The sequence below is a fragment of the Sorex araneus genome, chromosome 1 (genome assembly GCF_027595985.1).
Source record: "Sorex araneus isolate mSorAra2 chromosome 1, mSorAra2.pri, whole genome shotgun sequence".
In the NCBI taxonomy this organism is placed as follows: domain Eukaryota; kingdom Metazoa; phylum Chordata; class Mammalia; order Eulipotyphla; family Soricidae; genus Sorex; species Sorex araneus.
This window is the reverse complement of record NC_073302.1, coordinates 333,124,111-333,146,606: the sequence shown is the minus strand read 5'-3', so window position 1 is coordinate 333,146,606 and position 22,496 is coordinate 333,124,111. Positions and strand designations below refer to the sequence as shown.

At 39.4% G+C, this 22,496-nt stretch overlaps 1 protein-coding gene across 6 annotated transcripts in view; it reads left to right on the top strand.

The window, feature by feature from the left end:
• CSGALNACT1 (chondroitin sulfate N-acetylgalactosaminyltransferase 1) overlaps positions 1-22,496 on the top strand; it is a 415,840-nt gene that overhangs the window by 220,365 nt on the left and 172,979 nt on the right. For 4 of the 6 annotated variants that reach the window (XM_055120424.1, XM_055120430.1, XM_055120414.1 and 1 more), the window contains exon 4: positions 6,429-6,532. The exons of the other annotated variants lie outside the window; for them this stretch is intronic. The gene's annotated coding sequence lies outside the window, so the exon portion shown is untranslated. The remainder of the gene's footprint in view (positions 1-6,428; positions 6,533-22,496) is intronic. 6 annotated transcript variants of the gene reach the window in all.

Below are 22,496 nucleotides of genomic sequence, written 5' to 3'. Positions count from 1 at the left end.
GAACAGATCTGTTAGGTTGTTAATACCAGGTGACTACCAACACTACATCTACTGTCCAGGTTATTTTCATATGGTGCAATGTTGTTTGAGTATGCCCCCAACCCCCTCCAAATTGCCAATTAGTTACTCACTTGAGTTATCTGACATTTGAATCAGTGTGCAGTCTGTGAAATAGGAATGCCCCTCCCCACCTACCCCCCCTCCCCGGTATAAGATATATATGAAGCAATTTCTTTGCTTGGACACCCTAGCATCTGAGTGGTTTTGGGTTTGGAGGTTAGAGTGAAGCGAGCTGGGACCCATACTTGGCACAGCTTGGGGTCTGGAGACTGCACGGGGCTGCAGAATTTACACCCACACAAAGGGAAGCCTGGGGACAAATACAGGGGAAATAAGTCCTAGTAAATTATGTTTCTCTTAGTGTTGAATTAGAGAAATAAAACTTTAGTCGCTGGAGGTAGCACATATTCCAGTTGTCTGCTTAATTTTTGTTGCTTCTGGCAAAGAGCAGATTTAGTGTTCAGACTGTGTCTAAATCTCTAGTTTGACAGCCCTGTCCTTGTGGTCACCACACTGTTCTTTTCTTATAAACTAAATAACAGCAAACAATCTAAAAAAAGTTACAATAGTTTTTCTATAATAGAAAATCCCATTACTTTGACAGCATTCTGTTATAATGTATCTTTTTAAAGGAGAGACAGAATCTTTATCTCTATCTCTAAAAATGCAAAGTTTTATAATGGTAATCTTTTTTATGCATTAGAAACATTAGCAAAACATATTCATCTAGTAAAAGATAAAATTTTGTCTTAGGACTCTTTGGGAGGGCTTCCCAGAACCATTGTTTATAGATGCGTCACGCCAGGTTCTGTCGATCAGCTGTTTCCAACTGTGGAGAAAATAGACTCAGTGACAAAGCCTGGGCATTGCCTGAGGAGAAAGATTTCCCAAACATGGATGAGGTCTGGAGGAATTTGTGTGTAGCTTTCCTGTGTCCTCTGTGTGAAAAGGCCCATGAAATCATGTGCACATATCTCTGCCCATAAAAGTCCACTGGAAACTCAGGGTTTAGGGTTTTTATGGGGGAATGGGCATAGAGGCATTCTTTGTATACCAGCCTTTCCAATTTTCCAGGCTCTCAGAAAAAAAGCAGGTGTTTATCATAAAACACCTTGTTTGTATAAACTGTAGGTGTGGCAAAAAAACCTTATCAGCTAGGGAACTCTTCATAAAAATGTAGGGAACTTTCTACAAGCTGAGTTCCCAGACAACAACCAAGGGCCAACCTTAGAAACAAGACTTCCTGAAGATGATAGCCTCAGGCCTGCCTTGCTATCCTTTCTTGCACAGGCCTGTACTTTATTTTGGTAAACAGTTTGCCAAATTACACAGGATGTTAAGTGATAGTGATTGGGAAAGATACAATATCATTGCTCTGAGTTGTCATCAAGATTCTGCATTTGATAAAGGTATCCAAAGATTAGAACATTTGAGGAGATTCTGTATAATACCTCTATTATTAGAGACCTTAAATATATTTTAAAATTATAATTAATTAATCTGAATTATATTTTGCATATTTATATGAATGCTTTCAGAATTATTGAGTGCAGCATTATTCAGTTTATCAGATTAAATTAGATCTTACAAGTCACCACATCAAAAATGGAAAGAGGAAATGTACAGAGACTTTCTCAAAGAAGACTTACAGATAGCCAACAGGTTCATGGATAAGGGCTCATCATTACCTATCATCAGCGGTGTGCAAACCAAAAGACACCACTGAAAATGACCTATATCAAAGTCCATAAACAAACAGTTCTGGCAGAGATACAGTGAAAAAGGAACTTTCACATGTTGTTGGCAGCCTGTTATATGGCCCAGCCTTTAAGGAAAACAGTATGAAGACTTTCTAAAAAATTAAAGCTAGAACTACCTTGTGTCCCATCAATTTCACTTCACGTATTCCCAGACACAAAAACATCCATCTGTAAAGCTGAATGCAGGCCTATGTTAATTTTAGCACTATTTACAATGGCTAAGATCAGAAAAAAACCCACTACCCAATGACAGATGAGTGGTTAAATAACTTGTATAACTTAGTATACAAGTATACTAAGTATAACTTAAATACTTTAGTGAAAGGAAAGATAAAAATCATGTGATCATATCAATCAATGCGGAGGAAGCTTTTGACAAGATCCAACATTGATTAATGATAAAAACCTTCAAAAAATAGGGTTGGAAGGAACTTTTCTCAAAGTGGTAATAGCCATCTATAATAATTCCACAGAATATAATAACATTATTAATTATTATTAAATTATTTATCTATTGAAGCACCATGATATACAAAGTTATACATGATCGAGTTTTAGTTGTACAATATTTGAGCGATGATCCCTTAACCAGTGTCCACTTTCCTCCATCAGTGTCCCCAGTTCCCCATTTTCCCACCCAACCTACCTCTATGGAAAACACTTTTTCTTTTTTCCTTTTAGTACTGTATTTTGCAATGCTGTTACTGAAAAGGTATCATTCATGTCATTTTACCTCCTTTGAGCACTCAGTCATTCTTAATGGTGAAAACTGAAAGTATTCTTTCCAAGACAAGGTACAAAGCAAGCATGTCCACTAACTCCACTTTTATTCAATATAGTATTAGAAGTCCTGGCTACATCAGTTAGTGAGAAAAACAAACCAAAGAGATCCAAATGGGAAAAGAACAAGTAAAATTAAGACTATTTGCAGATGACATGTTAATATACATAGAAGATTCTTAAGAGTCCACAAAAAAATCTCCTAGAAACAATAAGTCAGTGCACCAAAGTAGATGCTACAAAGTCAATACACAAAAAGAGGTCACTTTCTTGTATACAAAGAATGAATGAGAAGTGAAAACAATCAAGGAATCTACCCCATTTAAAATAATAGTCAAAAAACACCAGGTATCTAGGAACCAATTTAACAGAAGATGTGGGAGAGATAACCATGATTATTTATTTTTTTATTCAATCACCATTGAAATACAGTTACAAAGCTTTCATGTTTGAGTTTTAGGCATACAATGATTGAATACCCATCCCTCCACCAGGGGACATTTTCCACCACTGATGTCCCCAGTATTACCCCCTCTCAAATCCCCCCCTGCCTCTGTGGATATAATTTCCCCCATATTCTCTCTCTACTTTGGGGCATTATGGTTTGCAGTACAGATACTGAGAGGCTATCATGTTTGGTCCTTTAATCTACTTTCAGCACACATCTCCCATCCCAAACGATCCCTCCAACCATCATTGACTTAGTACTCCCTTCTCTATTCCATCTGCCTTCTCCCCTCTGCTCATGAAGCAGGCTTCCAACTATGGAGCAATATTCCTGGCCCTTGTGTCTACTGTCCTTTGGTGTCAGTCTCATATTATGTTTTCCATATTTCACAAATGAGAGGAGTCCTTCTATATCCGTCCTCACATTTTGACTCATTTCACTTGGCATGATATACTTCGTGACAATCCACTTATAAGCAAATTTCATGACTTTATCTTTCCTAACAGCTGCATAGTATTCCACTGTGTAGATGTACCAAAATTTCTTTAACCAGTCGTCTGTTCTGGGGCACTCGGGTTGTTTCCAGATTCTGGTTGTTGTGAACAGTGCTGCAATGAATTTACTGGTGTGGATGTCATTTCTACTGTGCTTTCCTTGCACCCTCGGGATATATTCCCAGAAGTAGTATTGCAGAATCATATGGAAGCTCAATTTCTAGTTTTTGAAGGAATTCCCAGATTGTTTTCCAAAAAGGCTGGACCAGTTGACATTCCCACCAACAATGAAAGAGAGTTCCTTTCTCCCTACATCTGCACCAGCACTGGTTGTTCTTGTTCTTTTTGATGTATGGCAGTCTCTGTGGTGTGAGATGATATTGTTGTTTTGATTTGCATATCCCTGATGATTAGTCATGGAGAGCATTTTTTTATGTGCCTTATGGCCATTTGTATTTATTTTTTGAGGAAATTTCTGTTCATTTTTTTTCTCCGCTTTTTTGATGGGGTTGGAGGTTACTTTCTTGTATAGTTCTACTAATGTCTTATATAGGTGTGATAACTTTAAATTGCTTAAGGAAGAAGACCTTGGGAAATGATAAAATATTCCATGCTTATGAATTGGAAAAATCAATATTGTTAAAATGACTCTCTTGCCTAAGCTATTATATAGATTAAATGCAATCCCCATTATAATTCGGACAACATTCTTCAGGATCTTGATAGGTCAGTAATAAAGTTTGTATGAAATAAGAAGATGCCATAAATATCCTAAGATATACTGAATAATAAGAGGTTGTGAGGTATCTCATTATCTAATTTAAAGCTGTACAATAAAGGTATAGGGATCAAAACTGTATGGTACTGTCACTAAGATACGCTTCCTGATAAGTCAGTCAGAATCAAATACCCCAAGACAAAACCCTATATTTATACAGTTTATGTTCAATAAAGGAGCTAAAAATATAAAATATGTAGAGATAGCCTATTCTACAAATGCTGTTGGGAAAACTGGATTATCACATGTAAAAAATTCAAGCTGGATCCATATCTCACACCTTACACAAAAGTCAAGTAAGAGTGAATCAGAGACCTTGAAATTCAACTAGAAACCATAAGGCATACTGAGGAAAATATAGGCAGAATACTCAAGGTTTGGGCTCAAAGGCATCTTTGCTGATATGGTAACACTGGCAACAGAGAATAGAGGCAACAGGATAAAAAACAAACTACATCAAGTTAAAGAATTTCTGCTTGACAAAAGAAACAAACTGAAGCGAAAAGAGAGATAACTGAATAGAATACATATTTGCATTCAAAACATCAGATAAATGGTTGATACCAGGATATATAAATTACTCACAGATCAACAACAAAAAAATCCCCAAATCCTATCAAAAACCGGGGAGAAGAAATGAACAGACACTTTATAGAGTAAGATAGGCAGATGGCCAGGAGGCACATGAAAAATGTTCAGCATCAGTCATCAGGGAAATCCAAATCAAGATGACAAAATGATATCACCTCATACAAGCAAGAATGGTACATATCAAGTAGTAGGAACCATCTGTGTTGGAAGGGATACTCATTCACTGCTGTGGGAATGCTGTCTGGTTCAACCTCTGTTAATAAAAGAAAGGAGAGAGCTCAGTAAACTTGGAACTGAGCTGCCATATGACCCCCAAATTCCACTTTAGGAGTCTACCCCAAGGGTAAAAACATTCGTTCAAATTAACAAAACGTTGTTATTCATTGTTGCACTTAGTACAGTATCTAAGATATGAAATCAACCTTGGTGTCCAATGACAGATGAATGATTCCAATGGTGTAGTATATATACACAATGAAATATTATGAGCTGCAAGAAATGATGAAATCATGCTATTTTCTGTGACCTGGTTGGTACTGGAAGATACATTATATGAATACTGGAAGATATTATATTGAGTGAAGTAAGTTAGAAGAAGAAAGACAAATACAGGACAATCTCACTTATCTGAGGTATATAGAATAAATGGACAAGGAAATGTAATGTAATAAGGGAGGGATGATTAGACCATGCTTGACTCCAGAAAATAGGGAGGAGAAGGACAGAGAAGGAAAGAAATCAAAGGGAGGAGGAAGAATATGAGAGCGGGAGTGGGAGGACAGGGATTGGGGCCTTAGGTATGCTGGTGATGTGGGAGAGTAGTATAGCTTTGTAATCAAAGCACAGACTCAACAGCACTGAAAACATGAGATCCAAGCTGCAACCACTGAACTTTGAAATGTGCCTGTCAAGGTGGCAGGGTGAGGGAAGGAGGGATTTGGGAGAAGCATGGGAACACTAGTGGAGAGAAGTTGACACTGGTGGTGGTATTGGTGTTGAAATATGGTATGCCTAAAACTCAACAATTGTAAATGTTTTCAATCATGGGCTTTAATTAAAAAAAATCATGGTATATGTACCAGGGAATTCCACTCAGTTATAATGATAGCTAAAATTTTGCTACAGCTTGTATGGAACTGGGTGGTGTCATACTAAATGAAGTGAGTCAAAGGAGAAAATTGAATACTGGGTAATATTGTAAATGAAATATGAAGAAATAAAACAATGATCAGACAATTGCCAGTGAAAACAAGCCCTAAGATTCTGTCAACAAAACTGAGGCTGCCAAAAAGGAAGGAGTAAGGGTGGGGCAAGAAGGGATCCAGTGGTAGTGGTACAGAGAAACAGAGATTGGCACTCTGGTAGTGAGTGTGACATAGTAGCATTGTAAGCATAAAACATTAATAATGCTATTGTAAATCATTATACCACAAGAAAATGTAGATCACATCTAACTGCCAGTAGCTGAGTTTAGACCTGAGATTCCAAATTAATTTGACTTCCATTTCTCTTTCCAGAAAAAATATTCTCAATGTGACCCTAATTAACCCAATTCTACTGCTACTCCACTGGATTTTCCCAGCTCCTCCCAGGAGACTAACATCCACTCTGGGAAACACTGGTGAGAATATGTTCTCTTCTTTTTGTTGGATAATCAGACCTGTGGGTGAGGTTTGTGAAGTCATTCAAACTTCTCTGATATTTCATCATAGAATGTTGAAAACTGACAGGAATTATTGGGGAGCAATACTGAAACCTAGAGAAGGACTTCATAAAGTACTTACATTGTTACTTTCATAAAATTAACCTAACAGCTTTAAAGCCATTTAAGTAATTAAAACTATATAGAAATTTAATTTTATTTTTGGTTTTGTTTTAAATAACTATTCTAATAAATCAAATGAATCAAGAGGTTTTAGATAGGTCAATAAATAAAAATTATGAGGTGAAGAAGCTAGCAGAAGACTGTTTACCTTCATATTAAAAGACATAAAGTTTGCTCTTCTGCACAGATTTGTAAAATGCCTTCATACAAATTAATCACTAAGTCTTGTCACAGTCATCTGTTAGGATTTTAAAGCTTGCATCAGAATCTTTTTTTTTCTTTTTGGGTCACACCCAGCAATGCACAGGGGTTACTCCTGGCTCTGTACTCAGGAATTACTCCCAGCAGTGCTCAGGGAACCATATGGGATGCTGGGAATCAAACCTGGGTTGGCTGCGTGCAAGACAAATGCCCTACCCGCTGTGCTCCAGACCCTGGCATTCCGAATCTTAGGTGGTTGAAATTTAGGAGGGCAGCATGAGCTTGTGAATTAGGCAGAGATATCTGGGACCTCGCATACTGTCATCAAGAGCAAGAACACCAGCCTACCGTTTAAAATGTTCATGATAAGCCTTTCCACCAACAGTTTCGATCTTCTGTGAAATGAGCATTCTTGCTTCTCTTGTTTAGGTGACATGATACAACTCCAGTTTGACTGCGTTTTCTTGACTAGGGCTTGAGATAGAATGCTTTTGGGCTTATCTAATAGACAACTGGGGGACAATTACACTGTGTGCATGTGCGTGTGTGCGTGCACGTGTGTGCATGAGGGGGCATGCTTACTTGCTTTTATGCTGTGTCAGCTGTTTCATGGGTACTAAGAATGCAATTCTTTTCAAGACCAAATGTCTCACTGAGGAGAGCATTCAGAAAATGACTCCCTGCCATTTCATCTCTGTCTTCTTGCCAATGCGGCCGGACCTCAGGGGCAGGTAGAAGACCCACTTCATTATCCTCACTAAGATGACATGACAGCATTATTATTTCATGTTATCACGGCTTTCTAATCAATCAGTTTAAGCATCTATATAAGAGTAGAAGCAAAGATAGAAAATATCCTTGGATTGATTTTCCATAATTGAATTTACCCAGGCCAAAGTTTCCTTTTCTTTTCTATAAGCACAACTTGTCTTCATTCCAGGATATGTTGATAATGGAAGACCTTTACTGACAAATACTGTGAGATTCAAATGAGAACTGCCAAAAGCAATATCCCACACAAGTCTAAGGAATATCATTTAAAAATCTCTAGTCAGCCATTCAATACTGGTTTTAAGGAATAAGAATATGGAGACATTCAAGAATCATATTTATTTTCAATTATAAAGTGTATTTTGTTAAAGTCCTGAAAATCTTTAAATGCCAACTAACAACAGTAAAAAGAAATTCTCTGCTGCAGAGAGAAAATATGTATTATTGTGTTATATGGAGTCATTGTGATATCTATAATAAGAAAAACATGGTTCTTTAAGTGACTGTCTGGGTACAGGGTGGGTTTGGAAAGGGCCTTGTGTACAGGCAACTACAGCCCAATGTGGGCCATGCTATTTTAGATGAATGCATGGGTGGGCCATTTAGTTTAATGTCATACAGGTCTTGGGAGGTGTCGTTTAAGATTGGACTGAAGGGTATATGGACATTATTCTTGAAAGTTCTCTTAGGAGAGGAAAGTCTTCCCACACAAAGTGAACAGGATGAACAAAGCTCTGCATGTGCAGAGAAGTCATGCTCTGTTGGACAATTTGTGCCATCAGTCATATGACTAGCATAATTTCTTTCTTTTTTTTATTTGTATAGTGTCTCTCCTTAATTGATATCCCAGGGTGTAGGATGACATTACTTTGTCATCCTACATCTGGGATAGAGAAGGGCCCACTATAACAATAATAGTTGGAACGGTCGCTCTAGACAAGAACTGAGTTCTAAAAAGAGGTAAAGTGATACACATCACTTTCAGTACCTGTATTGCAAACCATAATGCCCAAGACGAGAGGAGAGAGAGAGAGAGAGAGAGAGAGATAGAGAGAGAGAGAGAGAGAGAGAGAGTGTAGGATGACATTACTTTGTCCTTTCCCTCCTTGCCACAAGTAGCTTGTCCCGGTTTTACCCAGAGTTTAGGCTTACCCCAGTCTCACCCATCAAGGTGTTCCCGAATCTCTCCCATCCCTTTGTTTAGCTATAATCACTTCTCCATGCTTTCTTCCCCAAAAGAGTTAATCCGAGGCTTTCCCTTAATCTGACTCTGCTAATTTGCAAGGTCAGACCTTCCTAGGATACTGAATTTATATTATATAAGTTAATATTGCCTTTCTCTTCTTCTTGTGCCTTTTGAATAATTTACTTTAAAGCTATGACTGTTTTGTATAGACACAAGAAGACAATATTATGTTTTTATAACTTGGGAATTAATTGGCCTCGAGTATTCCCTCCCGGGCCTCTGCTTTCTCCACTTAAGCCTCAGTTGCCCTCAGTTCCTAGCACCCCAAAGTAGGGTCACTGACGTGGGACAGGAAGGATCCAGGGCAAGCGGTGAGTTATGTGCTACCCTGGCATCGAGATGGGTCTGGCCAAAGTGCCTAATTCTTAACTATAAGTTAAGAGCTTGATCATAGACAAATGCTGTCATGATCCAATAGTAATTATGAGACTGGGACCCTGCCAGCGATAGGAAAGACTGATCTGGCCTGAGCACTGTAGTCTCAGATTGAGATGGCCCCAGGAGAGCAATTCTATAAGCTTTAATGCATCTCTTATTGTGTCCATACAAAATAATTAATATGAATTCTTATATGTTTGCTGGCTGAGGAGAAGAGAAACACATTCATGGGATTCCGCCCTTGGGTGGATCCTCCTGCTGAAAGAGAATTAAGTCCTAGGAGAAGCATCCCCTAAGGGAAAGGAACCTTACCCTATTGATGGTGACCACACCTACGTGTATGCCCCAACCCCCTGATGCTGTGGAGATTTAACTAGGCTGTGAGAGTGGGTTGGGGGGTCAGATCCACGGGGGCAGATCCACGGGGAGAGATCCAGGAGAGCGGGAGAGAAGCGGAGGGAGAGAATGAAATAAACGGATCGAGCAACCAGTTTGGCCTTCTTCCTTCTTCCTTCCGTCGCCTGCCCTCGACCGACAGCACACACAGCGGTTCTGGGACACCGGACGCGGGCGGTGAGACAGAGCCGCCCGGAGAGCCCGCGAGTGCATCCTACACCAGGGTATTTAATAATGAGATTTATGAACATTTATTATGTGCCAGAAATTTTAAACTTAAATGTCATTTATAAATCTACACTGAGCTAATGCGGCAGGAATGAGGAGCAGAGGTAGAAGACTTGCCTCATTATCCTCAATAAGATGATATGACAGCATTTTAAAAAATTTTTTTTGTGTGTTCATCAAATTTTTTTTCTTTATTTGTTTTTAATTAGTGAATAATCGTGAGGGTACAGTTACAGATTTACTCATCTTTGTGCTCTTGTTTCCCTCATACAGAGTTCGAGAACCCATCCCTTCACCAGTGCCCATTCTCTACCACCAGTAAACCCAGCATTCTTCCTATCCTCCCCAATCCCATCTGCCCCCACCCCGCCCTGCCACTGTGGCAGGGTATTCCCTTTTGTTCTCTCTCTCTAATTAGGTGTTGTGGTTTGCAATAAAGGTGTTGAGTGGCCACTGTGTTCAGTCTCTAGTCTACATTCAGCCCCCATCACACTTCCCCCGCATGGCCTCTGACCGCATTATACTTGGTGATCCCTTCTCTGAGTTGCCCTCTCCCCAGAATGTGAGGCCAGCCTCCAAGCCATGGAGTCAGCCTCCTGGTACTTATTTCTACTAGATATGACAGCATTTTTGTTTGTTTCATGATAACACAGCCTTTTTACAATCAGTTTGAGATCTATATAAGAACACAACAGATGGAAGGACCATAATTAAATGTCTAAGACTTGATTTTTTGGATGCATATTTAGATTGTTAGACTATTTTGGTAGCAAGGAAAAAACTGGGAGTTAGGACACTGTAAGAAAAACACAAGGAAGGTATAATTTTATAGGGATTTTACAGGGATTACAAATGTTTATTTTCTTAGAATATGAGACAATTGTGGAGATGCTAATTTGTATTATCTGTTTAGCATCAGGAATTTATGATATTGGACTGTTTCGTGGTTCTGCTGCTCTCTGTGTATCTCTCTGTGCACAGCTTCCATGGATCAGTAGACTAAATCTCTGTATTTCTTTAAGCAAGTCTGATGGGCCCAGCTACTTACCTACTTATTCCAATAGAATTTTCTTTCCAGGCTATTTTATAGTTGCTTCCCACTTCTGCCCTCTGTGCCCAAGAGTCATTTCACTGACCCCTTGTGCTCAATAAACTCAAAACAGGGAATGGGGCATCAGAGTCAGAGGATCAACATTTCTAGGACTAGTTGTGGCTATTTTTTCTTCAAGTATAAATATCATTGTGATAAATACTAATGTATATTTCTGGTACAGTATGGCTACTGCAGTGTTCATTGGACCGCGCGCCCCCCCCCCCCCCCGCCTTTTGTCTGAAAAGCGTTGTTCAATCAGTTATCTCAATTGTACTACATTGTTTGGCATTTTTTAAAAAAAATATTTTATAAAGTAGTTCACAACATTTGATTACACTTAATATTCAACCCAATCCCACCACCATTACACCACCATATTTTGAATATTTCCACCCAGAACCCCAATCCTTGACCCAAAGCAGTACAGAAATAATTCAGTTGCAGATGAATTTTTCAACAAATGCTACTGATGCAACTGAACACCCAAGAGGCACAATATCTCAGAGAATTTTAACCCAAGTGTGACATGTTATACAAAAATTAACACAAATAGATCCCAATTGAAGTGTAAGAAATTAAACTATAAATAATTTAGCGAAAGAAAAGACGAAAAATATCTTTGGGATCTATGAGTTTCTTGATTTGGCACCTAAAGTATGATGAATAAAAACTAATAAATTTAACTTAATTGAAATCCCCATCAAGTGTGATGCAGTACTCTTGGGAGTATGGATAAGGTGTGTACTATGAAGTCGAGGAACAAGTTCACTCATGGGTGAGTCTCAACTGGAGCGTGTGGAGAGTAGCCTTGAGCATGGCGGTGGTTGAGTTCTGGAGGTTTTCCGCTGCCGGGGCTAGGTCTCTTGGGACAGGAGGGCCCTCACCCGCCCCCTCTGGGGATCGCCGAGTGAAACAGCTTGGTTTGGGGTCCGGTGGCATGGTTATGGCTAGCATCATGTTATTCTCCCTTCTGGGAGAGAAGGGCATTCGATCTGGATGGTGGTCAATGATGAGATTATCTGGTACCAGCCAGGGGTGGCTTATCAGCATGACTACTGAGTTGCCAGAGATGGGGCTGTTTGACATTTTAAAAATTTTATTTTTATAAAGTTGTTCACAATATTTGATTGCACTTAATATCCAAACACCAATCCCACCACTATTACCCATTTCCAAACACCACATCACATTTCTACTCCAAACCCTGCCCCCAAAACAGAAATGAAATAATTTATTTTGTATTGCTTATTATGAATAATCTGCTAAAAATGAGACAAAAAATGTTTCTTAGGGGAAAGTGTGTGAAGATTTTTGTATTTCACCCAGGATCCTGGATATAAGAAATTAATAACATGTTGTTAAAGGTTGAGCTTTGTGCACACACACACACACACACACACACACACACACACACATATATATGTATCTGTATAAATATATTTCCTCTAAGATAGTCTGCCTTTTACTTCAAACCCCATCACATGTGGTGTGCTGCTCCTGGACTATTAGTGGTGTAAAGTATGAGATGTCCAGAAACAGATTCACTCATGGATGAGGCCCATCTGAGTTGTAGAGAGTCACCATGAACGTGGCAGGGGGGTGGGGGGATGTGCTAAATTCTGGAGGTTTTTAGCATCCAGGGCTGGGTCTATTGGGGCAGGGAGAGGCCTTCCCGGGGGAGGGTCCTCACCCCCCCTTTCCGGGATGCCCCAAATGAAGCAGCCTGGCACATGGCAGCAGGGTTGCTTGGCATTTATTAAGGGACCATTTTTCTAAATAGTAAACGTTAACAATCCTCCTGATATTCCTATTAAGGAAACCTAGGCCTCAATTCCCTCTTCTTTAGTCAGAAAGTCAAAATTATTATCTTCTCTATGGAAGGCTCTATCTGAAGTACTCTAAGATAACAACAGAGGATATGATTCTGAATATCTCTGTTTTAAGTGGAGTTATTTTCCTGGAGATGGGGGGGAGGAGAGACATGATAAATCAGTGTTGAGATACTTTTAGATAAACCCTGAAGAGAATAAAATAAAATTTGATAGGAGGAGTCTTGGGATCAAGTGCAACATTCTTGTGTCTGTTTAACACAGGGTTTTTTTGGAAAATATGTTAACTGACAACTCACAGGTGTGAGAAGGAGCCAGGAGGCAGCGATGTTAACAAGAGTATTTGAGGCAGAAAGAAGTGAGGGTACTTGGGGCAAGAGCAAGCATGGTGGGTTGAGAGAAGAGACAGAAACACAGTGTGGGGCATCATGGGAATCCAGAACAAGGGCAGGGGGCTTGTAACAGCAGTAGAAACCCTGCCATTTATCGTAAGGCACAGTCATCTCCAAATCCTTCTCCTTAAAACATGACCAATTTGGTTTTCTTCCTTCCAGTTAATTTTACCTATGAAATAAAGCCATATTTGTGTTTCTCTCCCTTTTATAACCCCTCTTTCTCACTCCCCTATTCAAATTATCAGCCCTTCCACTCAGTATCCAATGAACAGAAAGTTTATGTTCATTTTCTTCTATTTGTTCATTGCCTCCCTTGGTACTTAGATTCTTAGTTATTTTCCCGGATCATAGCCTCCTTCTCTTGACCTCCTACAATGGCAGTAGTCTATTCATATAATTTTGTCTACTTTCTAATTCTACTGCTTGTGATTTTGCTGAATTTTGAGAATTTTTTTAATTAAATTTTTATTTTATTGAATCACCATGAAAAAAATACAAAGCTTTCAGGTTTAAGTCTCAGTCATATAATGATGAAACCCCCATCCCTTCACCAGTGCACATGTTCCACCACCAAGAACCCCAGTATGCCCCCCTTCCACCCCCCACCTAAGTAGCTAATGATCTTCACTTTATTTTCTGTATACTTTAAATACATTCAATATTTCAATAGAGAACTCACTATTATTGTTTGGAATTTTCCCCCAACAATCAGACCTGCTGAAAAGGCATAATTTAATAATTTGTTTTCATTGCTGTGAATGAAGACTCTATGAGCTTGAGGCCACGTGGGTTTGGATTTCTGAGATTTTAGCTCAGTTCACAGTCTAGATGCATTTCTGTAAGAAGCTGCTCTGGGTGCCAAAATGGGTTAGAAGACTTCTCGTGTAATAGTCATTAGGAGCACAGGGTCCGTTTTGCGCGAGGCAGCTCCGGATCTTATCTGGGCAGAGAGCATGCCGGTAACACCCCCATCCCATGATTGCTTATGAGCCACGTCACTGCAAACTCATACCTCTGGGTTGGGAGTCTTAGGAGGTGGCTCTTGCCCCGTGGGTGTTGCCAGCACTGCCATCTTCTGCACAGAAAAACAGGGTAGAGAGGGAAAATCCCTCCCCGGGTGGCACGGGGTTGTAGCACAGTTTACAGTCTAGATGCATTTCTGTAAGAAGCCGCTCTGGGTGCCAAAGTGGGTTAGAAGACCTCTCGGATCATAGTCTTTAGGAACAGAGGGTCTGTTTCGTGCACAGCAGCTCCGGATCTTATCTGGGCCGAGAAATTTTTTTTATATATAATAGATGCTAATCCTTTTTCAAACGTGGTTTGCAAATATTTTTTCTAGTCTCTAATTTTTAATTTTTTTCACAAAATCTTTTGCTGAGAAATTTTTTAAATTTCAATTAAGTTTAATTTATTAGTTTTTTATTCATCATACTCTAGGTGCCAAATCAAGAAATTCATAGATTCCAAAGATATTTTTCTTCTTTTCTTCCCCTAAATCATTTTTAGTTTAATTTCTTACACTTCAATTGGGATCTATTTGTGTTAATTTTTATATAATATGTCAGACTTGGGTTAAAATTCTCTGAGGGATTGTGCCTCTTAGGTATCCAGTTGCTTCAACAGCATTTGTTGAAAAATTCATCTTCCACTGAATTATTTCTGTACTCTTATGAAATATCAATTTAGTTTACTTAATGCTTATGTTTCATTGCTCTTCATTCCTATCTCTCTGCCAACATAACAATCTTGACTACTTTAGCTACATAATAATTAGTGAAATAAATAGCTTTTCTAGTTCTTTTGTCATCTCATAAATTTCAGAATAATATTTTCTGCCCCACTGTTGTCCCATTGTTAATTGATTTGCTGGAGCGGGCACCAGTAACGTCTCCATTGTGAGATTTGTTTTTACTGTTTTTGACATATCAAATATGCCACAGGTAGCTTGCCAGGCTCTGTTGTGTGGGTGGAATACTCTCGGTAGCTTGCTGGGCTCTCTGAGAGGAACAGAAGAATTGAACCCAGGTCGGCTCTGTGCAAGGCAAATGCCCTACCCACTGTGCTATCACTCCAGTCCAATATCTTCTATATGCATAAAAATTCGCTGAAACTTTTTTAGAGTTTCTTTTTAATTTTTGTATCCATTTGTGGAGAATTTGTCTTTTCTATGTTAATGCTTCCAGTTCTTGAATATATTTTTAATACTTTATTTATTTAGAATTTTAGATTCTTTTATTAGCATTTTATATCTCCTCTTAGCAAGTATGTCATATACCTGTTTTATCTATCTTATTGAATCACTGTGAGATATACAAATTACAAAGTTGTTTATGATTGGGTTTCAGTCATTCAATGCTTCATCACCCATCTCTTCACTGGTGTGCATTTTCCACAACCAATGTCCCCAGTTTCCCTCCTGCCCCCCTTTATGGAGGGAATTTTTCTTCTCTCTCTCTCTCTCTCTCTCTCTCTCTCTCTCTCTCTCTCTCTCTTTCCCCCCTTTGGGCATTATGGTTTGCAATATAGGTACTGAAAGGTTATCATGTTTGTCTCTTAGCCTGCTTTCAGCATGCAATTCTTTTCCAGACTGATCATTTCCAATTATCTTTGGCATATTGGTCCCTTCTCGATCCTAGCTGCCACAACTCCACCACTACTTGTGGCAAGCTTTAACTGTGGACCAGCCCATTCCTACTGGCTCTTATTTCCACTGTTCTTGGGTATTAGTCTCTTACTGCTTACGTATATAGAGAGAGATACATATATATGTATATATATATATATATATGGCAAATGAGTGCAATGTCTGTCACTCTCTATGTCCCCAAACTATGTCTGTCCCTCTCCCTCTGACTCATTTCATTCAGCATGGTACACTCCATATTCATCCATTTATATGCGAATTTCATGACTGAATTTTTCCTGATTGTTATGTAGATTTACCATAGGTTTTGTAGCACTGTCATCCCATTGTTCATCGATTTGCTCAAGCAGGCACCAGTAATGTCTCCATTGTGAGACTTCTTATTACTGATTTTGGCACATTGAGTACGCCATGCGTAGCTTGCCAGGCTCTGCCAAGGATTCTCTGTAGCTTTCTGGGCTCTCCAAGAGGGACAGAAGAATCAAACCCAGGTCAGCTGCTTGCAAGGCAAACATCCTACCCGCTGTGCTATCGCTCCAGCCCTTTTAAAACATAACAACTGTTTAAAACAAACAAGCAAACCATAAATCATATTGTTTTCTTCAAGAGCCAACTAAGTAAGTTCATTATAATGTAATGTAATTAAATGTATGGGTTCCCTTCCTCTTGCAATTGGAATCATGTTTAGATTTTGAATTTAAAGAAAGAGAATAATAAATATGATTATCTCAGTTACAAGAAAAATCTTCTCAGCTGCTAATTTGGATTTACTAATCATTGTTTAAATGATTGCAACTGTTTAAAATGTTATTACTATTAATGAACACTCAATTGAACCTAGTGGTTTTGAGTATGATTGTAATTTTCCACACCTTGTAATAGGAAAGTCAGTTAACGAATCACTCATATCAAGTTCTTTATATGTAGTTACAAACTTTCATCCCACGTTTTTCACTGAAACTACAATTATAAATTACTGAGTTATCTTACACCATCAGTTTGGGAAATAGTTAAGAAGCATCTTGAATGATGAATTCTTTGAAGTGCCTGGAGAACTTCAGTAACTATTTTAACACCTTTAGAGATTGAAAGCTTCACTAATGACTTCATAAAGTTAAGCATGGCTGGGGGAATACTTCTTTTCTTATTTATTTGTGCTTGATAGACACAGAACTGCTACTTTTGAATTAGATTTTAATTTTTATAATGAATTATTAAAGTATTCTGTACACATTCTTTTACTTATCATTACTGATTTCAAGTCTTTGCTCTCTGGCTTTTCTTTTTTTTCTCTTTTTGGGTCACACCCAGTGATGCTCAGAGGTTACTCCTGGCTTTGCACTCAGGAATTACTCCTGGCGATACTCAGGGGACCATATGGGATGCTGGGAATTGAACCCAGGTCAGCTGTATGCTAGGCAAATGCCCTACCCGCTGTGCTATCGCTCCACCCCTTCTTTGGCTTTCTAAACACTCTTTTCTTCTCATCATAAACTCTGTGACCTTAGATTTTAACCCCTGGTTTTATTATTTTAAAATTAAAAAAAAATTTAATTGAATCACTGTGAGATTACAAACCGAAATATTTGTAACCCTTACAAAGCTGTTCAGTCTTACAGTGTTCCAACACCCATCCCTCCACCCTCCATCAGTGCACATTTCCCAGAACCAGTGTTCCCAGTTTTTTTCTCCCATCAACTCACCCACCAACCCCACTCCCCAGCCTGCCTCTTCCCTCTCTCTCTCTCTCTTCTCTCTCTCTCTCTCTCTCTCTCTCTCTCTCTCTCTGTCATTGTGATTTACAATATTGACCACCATATAAAGTTTTATAAGCCTTCTGGAATGAAACATCTCTGTGCATGAAATATTGTGAAATGCAATGAATATATGTAAAATATATTGTTATAACTACCAAACTGTTTGAATTAAAAACCCTCACCTGATATTACAGAAGAAAATATTGCCAAATGTGAGATTAGTCCTAATAAGCTGCCTATTATAACTATAATTTCTTACAGGCATTTTTTTATGCCTCTTAAAACTGTCATTCCTGCTGCATCTTAGATATATGACTTTAGATCTCCCGGGGCTTTGCCATTTCTGATTCAATTTTCTATTCTGCCTTTAGTTCTGCCAAGAAATAGTTCTTGGTGGATTTTATTCCATCTTCTCAGGCCCCTGGCTTACTGGTTTACTGACTTCTTCAAGTCATGACGGGTATGTTTTCTCTCTTATACATCACCATCTCTAGCACTGACAGCTTTTGATTCCCCTGCAATTTACTCCTATAGTATAGAGTGTAGCTGCAGCTCCACAAACTTTTATCTAACGATGGGTTTGATAATTAAAGAATGCTTTATTTTTCAAACTTTATTTAATTTTCATACGTAATTTATATTTCCATTATAATACTTGTTTTAAATTTTATCTTTTGAAAAGATCTAATTCTGGATCTGAGTGGAAAAAAATTAATGTGGGAAGTGGAAATCTGGAGAAGATTGTATTTTGGTTAATATCTTTTTAATTTGGTGTTTGAACATCATATTTTGACCTTTTAGAAGTTCTATTTAAACTTTGTTTTTCTTCTGTCTAATAAGATGACATATTCCTAGAAAAGGGTCCTTAAGAATTTATTCTATGGCACCAACTAGAACAGTATAAATTTCTTGTGACTCAGCAAGAAATTTCCCATGTCCCTGTGCTACTCATGGTACAGTCTTTGCTCTCAAGGCTTTCTGGTTTGTGGGGAGTCTCTGGGATCTGAGACAACATGTGTTGTCTTGGGAACCTTGGAAAGATGAAACAAAGTGCTTGAGGATAGAATATATAGCAGGCTAGCAGGAGATAAGCAGGATAGAATATATAGCAGAAAAGAAAAAGCTTCGTGAGTAATTTGACATTTAAGGTAAGTCTAGACAAATGGGTGGGATATGGAAAAAGATGAACTAAAAATACGAACCAGAAAAGGCTATTTGTGTGAAGATTACATGGTGTGTGAAGGTGTGGGCACAAGGAAAGTAATGAGTATGACTGACAAAAATCTTCTCTAGTTTTCTGGCCTAGTCTAGTTTTCTAGTTTTCTTGTTTAACTTTAGTGCAGAGAAGTGGTGAGTATTTGTAAACACGGGGCTCAGTAGTTTGAAAAAAAACTGTCTTTGCTGAGAGTTAAGCATGTAAAAGTTGCTCATCTCCAGAGAGGGCAAGCTCACCACTTATTAGTTGTCTCTTCCTTCTGAGCAGTCCTTCCTTGGGACCATGGAAGTGCACACGGCTGGAAGATGGGGAGAGATGCCACTGGAGGGACTTGGAAGATCAGCTTGTGGAGTTTTCACATTTGATCACTTCCCCATATGTGCTTGGGAAATTGAAAACCATACCTGTTACTTGACCTGGTTGTGCAGTGGTGTGCACATGTCCAGTGCTCAGACCCAGTGATTTTGGGAACCACTAGGGCTGTACCAGTGATACTTGAGGTACCTATACGGCCAGGGGTCAAACTTGAAGCCTGGCAACTGCAGGGCAAAGGCTCCAGCCCCTTGAACTATCCCCCTGTATTTTGTTTTTTCAAACCCTGATCGAAGCTGTTCTGTGAATAAAACTGTACTGCTGGTGAGGAGGAGGATGTGGCATCAGAAGAACTCTGTAGTTACCAGAATCTACAGTAGATATGTTTAAGGGAATAGGAAGGAGAGGGCATACAAAAAACATTTGCAATGTGGATAACATTTCTGAAAATGCCATGCTGATGTGTTCTTGTTCCCAGCATTCCCTATTGTTTCTTACTGTTAGGCATTCCTTGAAATAGGGATCTTTTTATTTTGCAAGAGGATGGATACTGTCTCCATCAAGCAGTCATGGTTGAGCTCTCAGCATTAGAAAGAGTTTGTTTTAAGATTCATAATGAAATAATAATCTGAAAACAAGGAATTTTATATTTCTAAAATTTAGGGTTTTCAGAAATTGAGAAGGAAGGCCAAACAACAAAGGATCTGTGCTTCTCTATAAGCCATAGCAAACAGCTTGGGCATAGAATCTACCTTACACCATCATTTTACACTGGGTATGACATCAGGACTGTTTTCTGTGTGTGTTCAATAGTAAAGTGGCTCTCATGCATGCATTCAGTGGTCTGGAACTGCTTCCCTGACCCTGGACAGCTAATGGCAATGGACAAACAAAGGAGGAAACAAGGGCCAGACTGGTTGATGATCAGTCACTGTTTATTCTAATCTCAGTCCCGCCATTTATTCCATTCTCCCAGTGCGCCTATTCCAGTCTCACTGACTGCCCCATTCCAGCTTCACACTCCCCTCATTCCCATCTCCTACTTTCTCCATGCTAGTCTTCCCTCTATCCCATTCCTGTTAGTTATCAGCCCAGTCTCCAAGATTGGGTATAGCAACTACACATAGGTCAGATGGCACAAACAACATATGTAAAGCTCTCCCCTCTGGGGAAGCTCTTCTAAGGCAAAGATCTCATCCATCTAGATCTACCCAAGGGCAGAATTTCATCTAATTTCTCCTTTCCTTAGTTCATACCCATATAAATGGTCATCTTAAGTTTACTTCTTAATAATATTTCTAATAATTTTGTATGGATGCAGTAAAAGGAGATATATCAAGCATAAAAGGTGGCTCTCCTAGGGACATCTTGCTATATATCCTAGACAGTCCTCAGGCCAGATTCACTTGTATCAGTTTTCATCCATTGCTCATTGATTTGCTGGAGTGGGCACCAGTAATGTCTCCATTCATTCCTGTCGCATGCTAGTGTAGCCCAATGGCGTCTGCTCGCTCCAGGAACACAAAGAGCCTCAAACTGTTTGTTCAGGGTCTTGATGAAGTCTGACCATCTCGTAGGTGGGCGGCCAGGCATTCTTTTGATATCCCCAGTTGGGAATGGCTCTAGTCCAGCAGTCGTCTCCAAACCGCATTACATGTCTGGCCCGACTTATTTTTGACGCCTTGGCAAACGAGGCAGCATCCCTGATCCTCGATCATCCATGGAGGTCGGAACTCAGGATTCCTTCTCTCACTTGAGTGAAACGTGATACTCTAAGCATAGCTTTTTCCATTGCTCTTTAGGAGACCTGAATAGCATTCTCATCCTGTTTTCATAGGGCCCAGGTGTCTGAGGTATAAGTTAGTGCAGGAAGAACAGTGGAGTCAAAAAGATGTGCCCAGAGCTGGAGGTTCTTCGTCCTCTTAACAACTTCTTTAACCCTCTTGAAGGCATTTCACAGTGCTCTCTTACTCCTGCACAGTTCTGGCGTGAAGTCATTCGTCATGTTAAGTTCTTGACTCACGTATGCATAACTGCTGCATTTGGAGATGTTTGTTCTGTTGAGAGCAAATGGAACATCAGGAACTAGTTTGTTCTCATGAACATTGTCTTCATGAGATTCAGCTGCAGTCCTATCTTTCCACACTTACGGTCGAAGTCAGCAAGCATTCATGCTGCCTGGTTAATGTTTGGTGTTATTAGAATGATGTCATAAGTGAAGTGGAGGTGGTATAGTTGCCGACCGCCTATGTTCACACCCATTCCTTCCCATTCCAGTCATTGTATGATGTTCTCAAGGGTGGCACTGAAGAGTTTCGGTTAAAGGGTATCACCCTGCTATGTAGGTGATCACTTCTTTGTAGAATGGTGAGATCCTGGTGGTGAATCTGTAATACAGCTCACGGAGGATCCTGATGTACTGAGTTTGAATGCCCTGTTTGGCTAGGGCTTCAATGACTGCTTCAGTCTCAAAAGAATCAAAGGCCTTCTTTAAATCAATGAACATTAGATAGAGCGGCATCTTGAACTCTCGAGAAACCTCAATGAGCTTGGTCACCATGTGGATATGGTCGATCATGCTGAATCCTTTTCGGAACTCGGCTTGCTTGCATAGTTTTGTCCTTTGTCTAGTGTTCTGCCAATCCTATTCAGGATTACTTGTGTGAATAACTTGTAGGACCTGATGGTGCAAGCGCAGAAGTCCAAGTGCAAGGTCATTGAATTGACCAAGACGAGAAAGCATTGATAGCATCACGCCATTTTCGACACTGGAGAAGAACTGTTCCTCAGAACATGCAACAGTAGCGGTGTCAGTGGTGTCAGTGTCCTCGTCAACATGAACTTGGCCATGAGCATTGATTTGTTTGAATGCCTAACAACTTGAATCAGATGCTTATGTTTGAATAGATGTGGCTCATTGCCAGCAGTTTCTATCTTTGTGATCTATGCACCAACACCCAACTACAATGAAGAAGAAATTGAGAAGTTCTACATGGAGCTGGAGAAGTTCTATGAAGAAGACCACATCTTCTACAAGGTCATTGTTGGTGATTTTAATGCCAAGATAGGGCCTAGAAATTTGCCCAAAGAACTCCACATTGGGACCCATGGCCTAGAATGGATCAAACAGGGTGAGAGACTGTCTGAGATCATCATGTTGACCAAGACCATGCATGGTAACTTGCAGTTCCAGAAGGCTGAATCTAAACCTTGGACATGGGAGTCTCCTGGTGGACAGTTCCACAATTAAATTGACCACATCATATTCAATCGACAGTTTTGCTTGACCGATGT